Source organism: Adiantum capillus-veneris, chromosome 24 (genome assembly GCF_014529385.1).
Source record: "Adiantum capillus-veneris isolate H3 chromosome 24, ASM1452938v2, whole genome shotgun sequence".
Classification (NCBI taxonomy): Eukaryota; Viridiplantae; Streptophyta; class Polypodiopsida; order Polypodiales; family Pteridaceae; genus Adiantum; species Adiantum capillus-veneris.
In genome coordinates this window covers 109494033-109510074 of record NC_140954.1, presented here as the reverse complement: position 1 = coordinate 109510074, position 16042 = coordinate 109494033, and the positions used below count along the sequence as shown (strand labels likewise).

At 44.8% G+C, this 16042-nt stretch overlaps 1 pseudogene; it reads left to right on the top strand.

The window, feature by feature from the left end:
- Positions 1-5641: 5641 nt before the first annotated feature.
- Positions 5642-15708, top strand: LOC147426938 (uncharacterized; annotated as a pseudogene).
- The last annotated feature ends 334 nt before the right edge of the window (positions 15709-16042 follow it).

Below are 16042 nucleotides of genomic sequence, written 5' to 3'. Positions count from 1 at the left end.
TAGAAAAGAATTCTTGCCCACGAATGAGGCAGATAGAAATTGGACGGCTTGTGACACGTTGGTACAGCTGAGGATGGTTGACCTATAGAAGTGCAACAAATCCGGGCATGGCAGTTTGCAGGCAAGTGATAGGGACATTAGATAGTTATTTGAAGGTGCTCGAGTACAGGTACACCGGGATGGAACACTCGCTAGTCGAAACGGCAAGTGTTTCTTGCTATCACAGGTGAGAGGATCAAATGCTTATATCACAAGGTTGGAAACGAGGCAAAGGGTGCTGGATGCAAATGCCATAGAGTTTATGATGTGGGATTTGGAGCGAGATGTTTGTAGGACACAGAGATTGTTGAAGGCACATTTCATACTTGAAGAAGACAAGTCAAAAGCAGATGCATAGAGGTTTGCAAGCAGGCGGCAAGGTGCTTGGGCACCTTCTTAGTGAAAGGTTCAACAGGTCCTTTGGAGATGTGTATGTCAGATGTGACACATAATAGGTCAAAGATAGCAGATTGAAGCCCTAAATGGTGGTGCCATGGTGTATGCAGAACAGGTGCTAAAGCTGGGCGACTTCGAAGCTTTTTGCGAGCTTGAAGGTCGGTATTTGGCAACTCTCCAATTGGGTGACATGTCAATCATACCACTCTCGGTGTGGTGATTTTGGTGCGAGACCTATTATGCAAAGAACTGGATCCAATTGCCGGCCATGGACCATTGACAGTACAAAAGGCGGTTTTTTTACGGACATCATGTGATGTACAGTTGATTGTGGAGGAAGGAGAAGTTTTCTGCACCATGATGAAGAGTGTCTGTTGGCGAGCAATGTAAAAGGAAGCTGTGCACAAGTGTTTTCAAGTCGACCATCGTTGGCGTGTGCAAGGGGTTCAAACCCAAAGCTTTTTAAAGCTTTAACTTGGAGGGGAAAAAAAACGCTGCTTGAGGAGTGACACCACTGCTAATAACAGGAAGAAAGGGCGGCCATTTGCCCCACATACGAGAGGAAAGGGGCGCCATCTGATGGCGGCCAGGAAGGAGGTGGTGCCATCTGTGGTGTTTTTCATGCGGGGGCGAGGAGTCAGTTGCATAGAGGGGGGTGGACCAATGGCATGCAAAAGCGGGTCGTACTCAGGGACCGGGGAAGAGAAGGGTGACTACAATGGGTAGCCATAGGGGGCATGGAGGGCCGACAGTGGTGACGTGACACAGGGGGTTGAGAGCGCTGTGGGGGGGGGGGGGGGGGGGGTGGGTGCTACACAAGGGGCGCCAACCTTCAGGATGAGGAGGGCGAGCTGAGCTTGGCTGTGAGCAAGTCAGGGTCGCCAGGACATGAAAAGTACGAGGCAGCCAGTGGTTGGATAATCGGAGCAAGAGGGAGTCCGCCACCTGCTGGATGTTGAGGCCGTGACCAAGGGGGCTACCATTGCATGGGGAGGAGTTTTTGAAGACCAAGGCCGTGAGCTACAGTTTTTGAAGAGAGAAGGTTTCCATGGGCTTGTGAAGAAGGAGGCGGAGGTTCATGGGCTGAGGACCGCCAGTGATGGGGGGCTCGTGGTACACAGGAGGGCCCGGGAGCAGGTTCAAAGGTTATTGGGAAGGTGTTGAAGGGCAGCGAGTGCTACAGTAAGAGATGTGAGAGAAAGGGGAACTCACAGAGAAGGCGTGAGAGAGAAGGGAGAGAGAGAGAGAGGCTGTTAAGCCTCAGAGAGAGATACGCAGAGAGAGCCAAGAAGGCGATGGCTAGAAGCGTATATTGTATTGATCCGAGAAGGTGCAGTTATATACACGTGAGGAGGCAGTTACAAGATCATGTGATTCATGGGAATGCGGGCCGTTTGGCATCTGACCACGTGTGTGGTGACTGGGTGATGACATGGATGGATGATGTGGATTAATTATTCCCACACGCCCCCGTAAGACACAGCGTCCATACAGAGGCATGTATGTGTGCATACTTTGATGTGATCATGAGATAGATCTACATGCTTTGGAAAAATACAATATGCGTATGCAATTATTCTTGGTGTGACTTCCAAGGTCTTCAACCTGGATCAAGGTCAGACTTCGTAATGGCGAAGTTCAGCAACTCTGATTGCTTCATTGAACGAGCTTTGAAGGACTTTGATAGGTACATAGCATGAATGATTTCACGAGCTTGGACATTGCACATTGGCCCCCCCAAGCGAAGTGAAGGCATGAGATTATCATTGGCTGAATGAACCGCAAGGGAGTCAAGGTAGGGTTTCAGCATCCTTTCAGGGTGTGGTTGATGCAACAGCTGAAAGTGTAAGATGGTGGTATTGTAGACATGACCACCGAGATCAAAGGGGTTAGTAGGGACAACTCTTGGCTAGGGAAAGTTTGATGTACCATGGAGCTGAGAATTGGTTTGAATGAAAGGCTCACTTGGCAAAGGTTGGATTAGAGTAGCCAATTGAATGGGAGGATGGGAGGTGGCTATAGCCTGAGCGGTTGGCTCAACTGGTTCAAGTTGTTGGTGATAGCACAAAATTTGAGTGAGCATTTGCATGCTTGATGCATTGGGGTGAAAGAGGATAATTGCCCCAAGTAAAGGGTAGAACTGTTGTTCAAGAGGGAGGGTTACAATCATGTAAGCGTCAAGGAAATCCAACTTGACAAATGGATTTGTGGCCTGGAGGATTGGCCTTAGCTTAGAGCTTGACGAAGGAGGCTTGCGAGCTGGCTCGCCGCCAAAGCGGGTCTTTAGTGTTGAGCAGGTTTTGTGTGGGATTCTTTGACAAAAGCGGCAAAGGTTGAGACCAGGGTGGAGACGGATACCATTACGGCCATCGTCAAGGGAGTTAGAGCTACAATTGAGGGAGGTTTGTTGCAATTGAGGGTGGGAAGCATTTTCGAGAGCAAGTGTGGAAGCAACATCAGTACTGGGAACTGCAACAGCATCTTTGGCAACATCATTTGCAGTAGTGGCTTTGGCTGCATCATTTATGCCGCAGGGATATTGGTGGCATGTTCGGCGGCTGTGAGGTCTGCACCAGTGTCGTCAGTGGCATCGGCCCCATCAGTTTTGATGGCAGCGTAGGAGGCATGCAGGTGAGCATGCAAGGGCTCGCCATTGAAGGCCTGGGCTGTGAGAAGCGCCTTCAGAGGCCTGGAAGTGGAAGCATCAACGTCCAAGGTGAATGCAGCTTTGTAGGCAACAGCAGAAAGAAGTGGTGCCTTGTTGTGTTGCGCCACTGGAGCAACATGGCTGGAATGTAGGACTTGAATGGTGGAAGCATGGGTGGCGTCACCTTTGGTAATTGTCGAGGTGGCATCAACATCATGCACTGCAGCAAGTATGGAAACGACGTTGGCCGCATGGCTTGCAGCAATGACGACAGCAGCTGAAATGGCGTCAGCAGGTTTGGGTGCTGTGGTGGCTTCCATGTGCAAGGTTGTCGTCGCATCGTCATCGTCTGTTGAGGTGGCAATTAAGACAGCAGGAAGGGTTGCATCAGCACTAGTGTTTGCAAGGGCGGCGGCAGCAAAGTCTTCTGCAGCAGGCTTGTCCTCTATAGCATGGGCCTTGGCTGCAATAAGGCCTTCGTCTGCAGCGGGGTGTTCGTCCTCCAAGTTTCTAAGGAAGCCATCGATTATGGTTGCATGACCATAACAATCGGTATCTGCAGCTGGGCAGGAGAAAAGACAAGCGGCTGCGGCTGCAGGGTGAATTGGCGCCTCAAGGAGAGTGCAAAGCAGGGGAGCGCCAGGGTTGGCATCGCCTGCAGGAGTAGGCCGGGCTTGTGCTGATTTGCTCACAATGTCAAGATTGAAACCAATTAGAAAGCGGCGGGCGCACTGCAGAGCCGCCAAGAGAACCATGGAGAGGTTCTTCACCCAGAGCAGGAGAGGCGCAGGGGCTGCGTGGGGGGTCTGCTCATAGAGGCAGCAAGGTCTGAGCCCGGGAGCCAGCGTCAGGCGAAGAAGCCAGGAGGGAGGATCTTCTGGCTGCAATGATACCATGTGAGAGAAAGGGGAACTCACAGAGAAGGCGTGAGAGAGAAGGGAGAGAGAGAGAGAGGCTGTTAAGCCTGAGAGAGAGATACGCAGAGAGAGCCAAGAAGGCGATGGCTAGAAGCGTATATTGTATTGATCTGAGAAGGTGTAGTTATATACACGTGAGGAGGCAATTACAAGATCATGTGATTCATGGGAATGCGGGCAGTTTGGCATCTGACCACGTGTGTGGTGACTGGGTGATGACATGGATGGATGATGTGGATTAATTATTTCCACAAGAGAGAGAAGGAGGGAGTAGGTCACATCCAGCAAGGGGACGAACCATTGGCATGTACAATCGGGGAGGGCCCTTGGTTGAGCCAGGTAGAGGGCAGCATGAACTGATGTGAGCACTGCAGGGAGGAGCGCCATTGCTCAGACTAGGAAAAAATGGTTGCGAGCAAGGCTACGTAGTAGAAGGGATGAATGTTTTGCTTTGAGAGCGCATGAAGGGAAATGTCCAAGGCCACCAGAAATGGAGGGGATTGGAGCAGTAGAAAGGTTGCGGGCTATTGCAGTCAGGAAGGTGAGAGGGATGCCGTCAGTTGGGGATTGTCGGGATCCGAGGGCCAAGAATGACAAGCCGATCGAGAGACAGGTTTTGCAGTTAAATCCGTCAGCCGAGATGCTTTGAGAAAGCTTTGAAGGAGATCGCCAGTGCAAGGAGGATCAAGCTGTACGAAGCATCATGTTCTCAAATATTGAGTCCGCCATCATTGTATTGTATTGGGTTTATGTGCTATTTAGTTGGTTTGTGGTTTTTTGTCGAGTTTTCCATCAATCTTATCCGTGTCTCGTCTTTTGCCGTATGCCCGTGGTAGCGTTGGCTTCGGGATTGTGTGTGTGTGTGTGTGTGTGTGTGTGTGTGTGTGTGTGTGTGTGTGTGTGAGCGTAGAGGGAGGTAGTGAGATTGTACGAGCAAATCGTATATAGGGTCGAGGTGTGTGTCGCCTCCCTGTGTGAGTGCGTTTACAGATTGGGGAGTTATATGCATCAATTGATGTCAAGATATGATGGTGTTTTTTATGGGCTTGTGATGTTGAGGTGTTTATGTGTGAGCGTGTGTGGTCGGTGATGCTCAAAGGAGAGCCGAGTAGTAGAGTTTTACAGAAAAGTGTGTGTGTGTGTGTATGTGTGGTTAGGGGTGCCAGTTATTCCCTGAGCTATAGAGAGGTAGGTCTTTTGTGTGTTGGGTTTGTTCCCCCTTCCCCCTTTCCATCAGTGGTGCCCCCACTAAGGATCTACTGATTGCTCCTCGGTGAAGTCCTACAGCTTGAAGATGATTGAAGATTGGGGTCCGCCGGTTTTCACTGGCGAGGAAGATGCAGAAGATTGGGTATGCGATCTAGAGTTGTATATGATGTCACTACAGATGCTGACCAACGAAGCAAATCTTAGAGGTTTGTCACAGGTGATGCAGGGCAAAGCAAAGGCCTGGCTCAACAATTTGGAGGTTTCCAATAGGCAATCATGGTCGAGGGTTTGAGCCTGTTTTGTCCGAGATTTCAAGACGAAAGTATCAAAGACTCGATCGATCGAAGATTAGACCAAGAGGTATGCAAGAAGTCAATTCTTGATAAAGAAGTCCCCTATGATGAAGCTTTAACAAGCTCTGCTAGTAGCGGATATGAATGTGATGATGAAGATGCTTGGAGTGATTCACGCTCCAGTTCTATGGAGGATTTTGCGGCTTATGACGAAGATTGGAAAGCCATGCTTGACGTCGCCTACTATGCAAAAGTGCAAGACATTGAAGAACTAGTGGACAAAAGCGATCTGCTATCTACATCAAGTTTGAGTGAAGGTGAAGTAGAGGTATGCCATGATACTTTATCTATGCAAGGGGTGGGGCAACTTTGCCTTGACCAGCATGTCGAGGTGCACGATAGGGTTCCAGAGTTGGTGTGTATCCGTAGAGAGATAGCTCCAGCAATTGACGGCGCTGTGGAGACAGGTACATGTGCAACTTGTGAGATCGGGGTCAGCTGCAAAGAGGAGCGTACTACCAACCTTGCAGGTGATGAAGTGTGGGATCCATTTTTGTCTTGCTTGTCCAATGATGAGGTGATCGAGCAAGTGATTGAAGAGCAGGTCGCAGTCGCACTATGAGAGATCGTGGTAAGTCCATTTTACCGCGTGTATTTCCGCGAATATTGCAGCGCCCATTACCGCTAAGGCCATAGACCCCCTTTGCCCTCCCTCTCCCCCCGTGGGTTACCATTTAAATCCAATACAACTCAAAATGTATTTACACACTACAACTCCTACACTCTCCAGAATGCTTGCTCACTTCACTTAATCTCTCTTTCACTCTAAAAATTATATACATAAATCATTGAACTCACAACAAAACCATTACAAATACTATTCATAAGCACATAACGAAACATTTGCAAATTAATCATATACTACACCAAGTGAAAGAATGGAGAGTTTTATTAATTCTCATCTTGTATAAGATCTCTACAAGCACTAGGATCCATATTTAGACCCATAGTATTCAAATTAATAAACAAGTTCAAAGATTCTTCCTCCTCTCCATCACCTCCTGTAGAATCATCATCTCTTTCTCCCTCTTCCTCTTCCTCAAGATATTGACTATTTGCAAGGCTTGGCTGACCTAGCTTCTTCAACTTCTACTACATCTTCCTCTGCATCTTGTGGTGATGGTATGATGGGATCAATTAGTGGCTCAATGTCCTTCTCTGCAAAGATATAAGATCTACCCCGTGGCGTGACTGGAATGACATACCAAAGTCTTCTTTGATATATACATGGCACATAAAAGACCTGTACGTCACACACAAAGAATAAGCTGATATACATATATTAAATTTTTAATTTAATTTAATTGCACATAGCCTAAACTACCTGCTCGCAACTACTAGGATACACCAAGTTGTCAGTTTTTCCCTGATGGAATTGGGTGGAATCCACCATAATGAGCCCATTTTCATGTCTTTTGACCTCACCCGCAAACCATCGGCACTCAAAGAGGAATTTGTGAAAAGATCTGAAATCCACTTTGATTATTCTCTCTATAGTACCACAATATCTAACCTCATCTGTTGTTGTGTCAAAGTTTCCCATCACGCCACAATCATTAGTGGTCCGACGCTCATCTATCCTGCGGGTGCGAAAATGTCGGCCTTTGGACCAAATGGAGTTGAAAATGAGACCCTACAATCACAATGCATAAGAGGTTACATCGCATTTCATTAAGTGATTTTCATACATGCATACATAACATATACACACTCACCTTGCGCAAGCATCCTCGCGCATACTCCCATTCTTTAGAGCTTATTTGTTCTCCTTGTGCTTTGGCATTGGTCATGGCATTATGGATCCACTCTACTTGAATCAAATCAGGATATTTTGCAAGCTCTTTAGGAAAAGGAGGTGCACGTCTACCTCCATGGGACCTCTTCCATGCATCTCTATCCCTTTCTCTAGCTGCGCGGGCTTCCAAGTACATATTGACCCATTTGGTCATGATAGTGGCATTGAGTAAACAGTAGTTGTTGACTATGGCATGAAACTCTCTATCCATGACCAAGAGTGAGCCTTTTCCACTGGGAATGGTTGAGTTCTTCCTAGGATCCTCTTCTTCACTCCACAGACGAGGCAATGATGGATCCACTGTGATGAGATACTGTGAGACATACACAAATGCCTCTTGCACCACCCAACCTTCTGCCATGCTCGCCTGAAAACATTAAAACCACATATTTTATATTAGTAACTCCATAGCATATAAATGCTATCTATATTGTATTGATTTTGCATACCTCCGGTTGTGACCTCAATCTAACAAAATCCTTTAAAGTCTTCAAGAATCTCTCCAAGAAGAACATCCATCTAGAGTGAACCACCCCACAAATGGAAATCTCCTCAACAAGGTGAAGCAATAGGTGTATTTGGCTAACAAGGATTGTACGTGGGAATGCATCCTCAATAGCACACACTGCCTCTACTGCTAGTTGATGGACTACTGGTATGGCTTCTACTTCTATCTCCTTGGAGCTCACAAATCTACAGGGCACAAATAATATAGTTGATGAAAAAAAAATCCATTGTTCATGCATGCACAACATGATATATTACTTGAAAAAAACCCATTGACTCACAATCTCACCCAATTTGAATATTGCAGCCTTCACCTTAGTGTCCCCATTATGGGAAGTACAAACTACAAACAATAAAACATCTTAGTGAATGTCAACCTATATATAAGGACACATAGACACCAAAAATTGTTCTACTCTTACCTGAAGGATTTTATGCCAATCATGGGATTTCAATCCATACAATTGAGTGGAGCCACCCTTTTTGGTTTTTGTGAAAGCACCTTTGAGTGACCGCATATATCCCGTTGGAGTTCTGATGGATGCAATAACTTGCTTTGTCTGCTCTTGGTCTGCCTTTGACAGTATCCACGGTGCTTTTGGGAGAATCATCTTTCCCCGCTCCCCCATGCGGGGCGTGGCTGAAGGGGGGAGACATCTCATGGCTCTTAAATCTTCCCTAGCACCCAATAAATCCTTCTTGCCAATTATGTGATCCCATATATCTTGCCCAATATTTTTGAATACATGCATAGGGTCCAATAAGTGCTGAATTTTCAACGAAGCCCAATAGGGGAGCGACAAGAAGATTGAGTAGCTTGACATACCCTTTGGCAACCCATTGGGAGGCGGTGAGGTACCATGATGCTCCTCCCAATGCTTTGCCCAATCAGCCATGTTCCAATGGAAAGGCTGCACTCCATTGATAGGGGGAGCATATCTACAATGTGAAGGAGGCAGGAAACGATGGTTGTTGGGATAGATCACCTTCCCAAGAAGAGGAGGTCTCTCTGTCACAAGGGAAGGGCCACAAGTGGGACACGCACTATGTCCATATGTTGCCAATCCTGCCAAGAGGTAAACAAACGTCTCTCATGAGATGATAAACCTAAAGCAAAGAGTACAATTAACATGTGCATACTTACCAAATACCTCTCCAAATCCTAGGTAACCATGCATGGTCCATATGAGGATGCACTTGATGACGACTTTGCGGTCTCGTGGTGGCTGTGAAATGTCAATGCCATCTATGCCTCTCCATAGTTCTTGAAGCTCATCAATAAGAGGCTGCAGATATACATCCATGTTTTTTACCTTGTGCTTTCCTGGAATGAGAAGTGACAGTAAAATGTTTCCCTTTTTTGTTGCCTCCCAAGGAGGAATATTGTAGTTTACAACCACCACCGGCCAAGTGCTCCATGAAGTAAAGCGGTGCCCAAATGGATTCACTCCATCACTAGCTAACCCAATCCTCAAGAGACGAGGCTCATCCCTGAACTCTGGCCATGTGTCCTCTATGTGCTTCCACGCTGGTGAGTCAGCTGGCACTCTCATAATACCATCTGCGGAGCGATTTTTTGCATGCCAACTCAAAAGCTCGCTCGTACCCTTCGATCTAAACATGTGTTGGATGCGAGGGATGAGTGGAAAATGCCTCAAAACTTTACGTGGAATTCTGTTGCTCTGCATTCCTTCTTTGAACCTAGGCTCCCAGCACGATGGACATGTATCACAATCGGCATGCTCATTACGAAAGAGTACACAATCGTTCACGCAAGCAGGAATGCGATCATAATCCATCCCTAATGCAGTCACCACTTCACGTGCTTTTCGTCTATTCTCTGGCATGTGATTGCCAGCTGGCAGCATCTTTCCTAGCAACCTATCACAAGAAGAAAGTACATTAGAAGCTAATTTATGCAATTTTGCAAGCATCCTTCACAATATGTATACATACCTCAAAAGTGCGTTGACACTAGCATCGCTCCATCCAAACATCGTCTGAAGGTTAAGGACTTTGAGAGATGCCCTTAAAATGGAGTAAGAGCATCTATCATATAGTGCGGTGTGTGTCAAATTGAGTAGCTCACTCCTCGTTCTTTCGGAAGCTTCTTTGCATGCACACTCTGGTTCATGCTCCTCCTCTCGTGCAAGGAGATCCTCAACCATTCTATGCAAATGGTCGTCTTCTGCATCCATGTAAGGAGATGGGATGTGTCCACTCGTAGAGGGAGCAGCAGTTGGCTGATTTGATGTGCTTCCTCCCTCTCTAATGGATTCCTGGCGCATGAGCTCTTCCACCCTCCTTTCCCCTCCTCCACCAACCACACGCCAATGAGGTGTGACGTCAATAGTCGTTACAATTCGTGGATCATTTGTTTCCATCCGTCCACGCTTGCGAGGATCGTCCCATAGTCCATAATCTTCCACATGGCTCAAGAATATCCGTCGAAGTCGAGCAATGGCGCATTTGCACCGTACACATGGGCATGGTAATCGCTCTGTCAACCACCGTGATCTATCCGGTTCAGTGGATAGGCCAAAATCATCCCAAGCAACCTACATTAATAAATTACATACACTAATAAAATCAAATTACCAAAAAATGTTAATAAAATATCAGTAAAAAGTAAAAATAAATAAATTTAACATGCATGGTAACCAAAACTTTTAGGTAAAAATGTCATTTTCAAAGTACTAGGAATACTTTTATTTTATATACATTTTATAAAAAACATAGTACCAATAGATTTTGGAAATCAATAGTAATAATGTCAGAACGTGGCCATCTGTGTGGATGGGCCGAAATTGCGCGGCGGTAATAGTTTCGGTAATTCACGCGGTAATGCATGCGGTAATGCTTGTGGAATTTTTTTTTTCAAATTTTTTTATAAATAAGGGTACTTGCGTGCCCCGCGAAATTCAAAACCCTAACTCTCCACAGAAGCCGAGAGCGCGAACCTCACAACCTTGAGCTCTTCCTCCATCTCTACTCTTCTACTCTCCACCATCTCTACTCTTCCACTCTCCTACCCTCTCCCAACAAGCTCTTCAATTCCATGTAAGTTTTGTTGTTATGTTTTTTTATTTTTTCACACGCATACACACACACACACACACGCATACACACATGCATACACTCATACACACGCATGCACACACATACATACACACACACACACACTAATTAGTGCATGTGTTCTTTACACACTAATTAGTGCATGTGTTTTTTACACACACTAATTAGTGTGTGTTTTTTACACACACTAATTAGTGTGTGCATTATTCTAATGCACACACTAATTAGTGTAAGTAAAGACACACCAAAACCTAAATTTGTTAACTATTAGTTACTTGCAAAATCTAAACTTGTTAAATTTGTCAAATTTGTTAAATTTATTACTTGCAAAACCTAATATGTTAAATTTGGGATTGGCCATGCACACACTAATTAGTGTGTGTTAACACACTAATTAGTGTGTGATTAGTGTGTGTATTGGCCAATGTGATTGGTCAATGCACACACTAATTAGTGTGTGATTAGTGTGTGCATTGGCCAATGTGATTGGTCAATGTACACACTAATTAGTGTGTAATTAGTGTGTGCATTGGTCAATGGGATTGGCCAATGCACACACTAATTAGTGTCACTATTTACTATGTGATTAGTGTGTGCATTGACCAATGTGATTGGCCAATGCGCACACTAATTAGTGTGTGCCTCTGTCAATTGGATTGGCCAACGTACACACTAAGTAGTTTGGGATTAGTATGTGCTAACACACTAATTAGTGTGTGTTAATACACACTATTTATTGTGTGATTAGTGTGTGCATTGACAAATGTGATTGGCCAATGCGCACATTCATTAGAGTGTAATTAGTGTGTGCATTGGTCAATTGGTGATTGGCCAATGCGCACACTAAGTAGTGTGTAATTAGTGTGTGCATGGGTCAATTGGATTGGCCAACGTACACACTAATTAGTTTGGGATTAGTGTGTGCTAACACACTAATTAGTGTGTGTTAACACACACTATTTATTGTGTGATTAGTGTGTGCATTGACCAATGTGATTGGCCAATGCGCACATTCATTAGTGTGTAATTAGTGTGTGCATTGGTCAATTGGTGATTGACCAGTGCGCACACTAATTAGTGTGTAATGAGTGTGTGCATGGGTCAATTGGATTGGCCAACGTACACACTAATTAGTTTGGGATTAGTGTGTGCATTGGTCAATGACATTGGCCAATGCACACACTAATTAGTGTGTGTTAACACACATTATTTATTGTGTGATTAGTGTGTGCATTGACCAATGTGATTGGACAATGTGCACACTAATTAGTGTATGCATTGGTCAATTGGTGATTGGCCAATGTGCACACTAATTAGTGTGTAATTAGTGTCTGCATTGGTCAATTGGATTGGCCAATACACACACTATTTAGTGTGTGATTAGTATGTACATTGGCCAATTGGATTGGCCAATACACACACTATTTAGTGTGTAATTAGTCCAATTACACAAGCCAATGCACACACTAATTAGTGTGTGCACAAGCATTGTGCACACACTAATTAGTGTATGTTAACACACACTAATTAGTGTGTGCACAAGCCAATTACAATAGCCAATGCATACACTAATTAGTCCAATTACACAAGCCAATGCACAAACTAATTAGTGTGTGCACAAGACAATGCACACACTAATTAGTGTGTGAACAAGCCAATTACACAAGCCAATGCACACACTAATTAGTGTGCGCACGAGCCAATTACACATGCCAATGCACACACTAATTAGTGTATGTTAACACACACTAATTAGTGTGTGCACAAACCAATTACACAAGCCAACACTAATTATGTTAAATTAAACAATCATCAACACAAAAACATAACATACCTCCATGATTAAGTCGTAGGTGATGTATTAGGCCCCAATGGCCATCCAAGTGATCGCGCAATCGGTCACACTAATCATAAACACAATAATCTCTTATTAGTCAGTACACACACCAATATCTTATTAGCACTCAAGGCTTTGCAAGACTCTTTTATAGGTTGTAGACACACCTTGGATTCTTTCCACATTGGATTCTTTCAACATTGAATACTATAGAGAATCCAATGTTAAAAAATCCAATGTTTGAAAAAAATCAATGTGTAAATTTTTAATCATATATTCAAATTTTTATACCCTAATTTAATATTTGTCATAATAAATGCAGACCATGTCTTCTTCTTCCACACCACGCTTTCGTAGCATTGAGGATTTCATGGCGGACGGGATGTCATATCCCGACGCTCTCTCTGCCTATCATTCATTCACAGCCGTCGCCTCAGCAGTCATCATCAGGGTTCAGCTGGTTTCGGGACGCTCTTAGTGGGTCCGTTGTCGTGCCTGTGACCGATCCAGATGTGGAGAGGGCATTGCGTCTTCGGGCTGAGTGGTTAGGTTCGCAGCAGACCCTTACGCAGCGCTATTCACCGGTGCAGCTAGCAGCTTTTGGATTATCAGAGGTCTCTACTCCGACTGGTGGCACTTCGTACCTGCAAAGTTTTCCAGCTACAGCTCCAGGTTCATCTTTTGCTTCACAGGGTCTAACGCCCCAGGGTCCGACGCCGTTGGGTGCGATGCCACGGGCGTCTACCTATCCATCACCTATCCCACCTTCTGCCCCAGATTCACGTCATCACTCTTCTGGCAGTCAACTCCAGGCAGCTCGCGCGCTAGCGCCGGTCGATCTCGACGAGGGAGCAGAGCTAGTTGTTTTTTTGGGGGGTCAGGGGGGGAAGTACTACAGATTCTCCTCCACAGTCACCGCTCCCTGCTCCAGCAGAAGATGAGGACCATGACATGCCTTCACTAGATGCTCGCGGGTTATACTACCAGGTTCATAGAGGAGGTATCGTGGATCTCGGGATAGCGCAGGGTAGGAGATTCCGCACACACGTCAACCAATTAATCCACTCCACATATATCAATTGTTTTCTCAAATTTGATTAGCAAGATCCCTACAACCTCACATATATAGAGACAACCATGCACATGCGTTTCCCCAACCCTGAGGGGCAACAATTCTCAAGGCAATGGTTGCAAGAGCCTGTCAAAACATTTCTTAAGAACAAAAAATCTAGTGTGAGGAGAGCTGCAAAGAAGACAATGGAGTCTCCAGAGCATAGCTATCGGCAAGGAAATGTCCATGATGTGGAGTGGGAGACAGCTATGGAAGAGAAAGAGGACGAAAGGGCAACGTGTGCGAGGATGTATACACATCAAGTTGAGGCCAGATCCCATCAGACTCCTACGCATTATGGTTCGGGAGGAAAAACGTCTTGGAAAGACAAATATGTAAGTAAAAATATTAGTTTTATTGTAAAAAATCTAATGTTTTTCATTTAATTAATTGGTTGCTATGTTTTGTCAGTATAACATTACCATTAGTCGCTCGACCAGAGATGTGCAGAGATATAGAGAGAACCATACCGAGTATCAAACTTGGTGTTGGTTATTTGAAAATCAAATGATCTCTCGAGAGGAGTTCGAAAATGCGTGCAGAAGTCTGCAACATGTAAGTTTAATCTTATTTAAATTATCAAATTGTTGATTTTATATCAAATATTAAATAACAAAGTGTTAATTGTTTCTTTTTCTGGTTTTGCAGAGTCAAGGAGTTCCACGCGAAATGCCGCCATCTCCCCCATGAGCATCCTCTATTTTGTATACGTGGGCCCCGCTTGCCCTATCCCACATGACCATACTCTATTTTGTACACGCGGGCTTTTTTTGCCCTTTATGTAAATGCAATACCTATCATTTTTTGGCTCAATATCTTCCCCAATTGTAATTCCACTTATGTAAATGAAATTATCAATCTTTTTTTGGCTCAATGTATTGTCCAATTGTGATATTTTATTGTGATTAATAATAATTTTGTAAAATATCTTAAATAAATAAAAAAATAGATGACCTTTTGGATGGTCCTGCAAAGGACAATCTAAACGGTCATCTGTTTTTTTATAATAAACCCGTTTGCGATAATGCTGGCGATAAAGTTTACACGGTAACTGTCGTGGGTATTTCTTGCAGTAAAGCACGTGGTAATAGGCGCGAAATATAGCCGCAGGCTTTACCGCGTATGTTACCGCTAGACCATTACCGCAAGTGTTGCCGCAGAATTTTCCGCATACGGGAAATTTCATATTACAAATTTCTATGTTTTTGTGCGGTAATGTGAGCGATAATACCGCGCATATGTTACAGTGTCGATTGTGGGGATAAAGAGGCACTTCTAGAGCTAGTGCCTGGGCACTTCAGTCAGGCCTATGATAAACAGAAGGAATTTGTATGCTTCTCTATGTCGCAATCGAAAGCCAAAAAGAAGGTATTCAAGGTCTGTGCTATGCTTTTGATGGGCTTGCTACTTAAAGTTGTTGTGCAAGCAGCTGTGCATAGATTGAAAAGGCTTTTGGAGGCAGATCATGCTATGGAGCCCTCTCTAGCAGGAAGCGGCATTTTGGTGTATGATGCAGGCATTTTGCAATGTACACAAGTTCATTTTGTGTGCAGGAAAAGCTTCTGGATACAGGTTGAAGGTATATGCCATGCCAAGTTGCTCCAAAAGTTTATTCTTGGGTTTGCAGGTGCAAAGAGAGGGTTCAAGTCATATGTTTTCCAAGTGGATGGCTACAATCGATGCCATGTTTCTGATCTAGGAGGAGTGGCAATCATGCTTGGGAAGGCTCACGGCTTTCCATTTGATCTGGGCGGGTGCTACAGCCAGTGAAAGTCTCTTTCTATCTACCTACTGCTATTTATCTAGCTCTTGTACATAGTATCTATAAGTTTCTTCTTATGCAATGATATATTATCTAAATCATGCTACGGTTGAGCATGAATGCTCAACGAGGGGTTGGGCAATGATGGTACAGCTGAGGATCTTCGACCTATGGAAGTGCAAGAAATCCGGGCATGGCAGTTTGCAGGCAAGTGATAGGGACATTGGGCAGTTATTTGAAGGTGCTCGTGTACAAGTACACCGGGATGGAACACTCGCTAGTCAAAACGGCAAGTGTTTCTTGCTATCACAGGTGACAGGATCAAATGCTTATATCACAAGCTTGGAAACGAGGCAAGGGGTGCTGGATGCAAATGCCATAGAGTTTATGA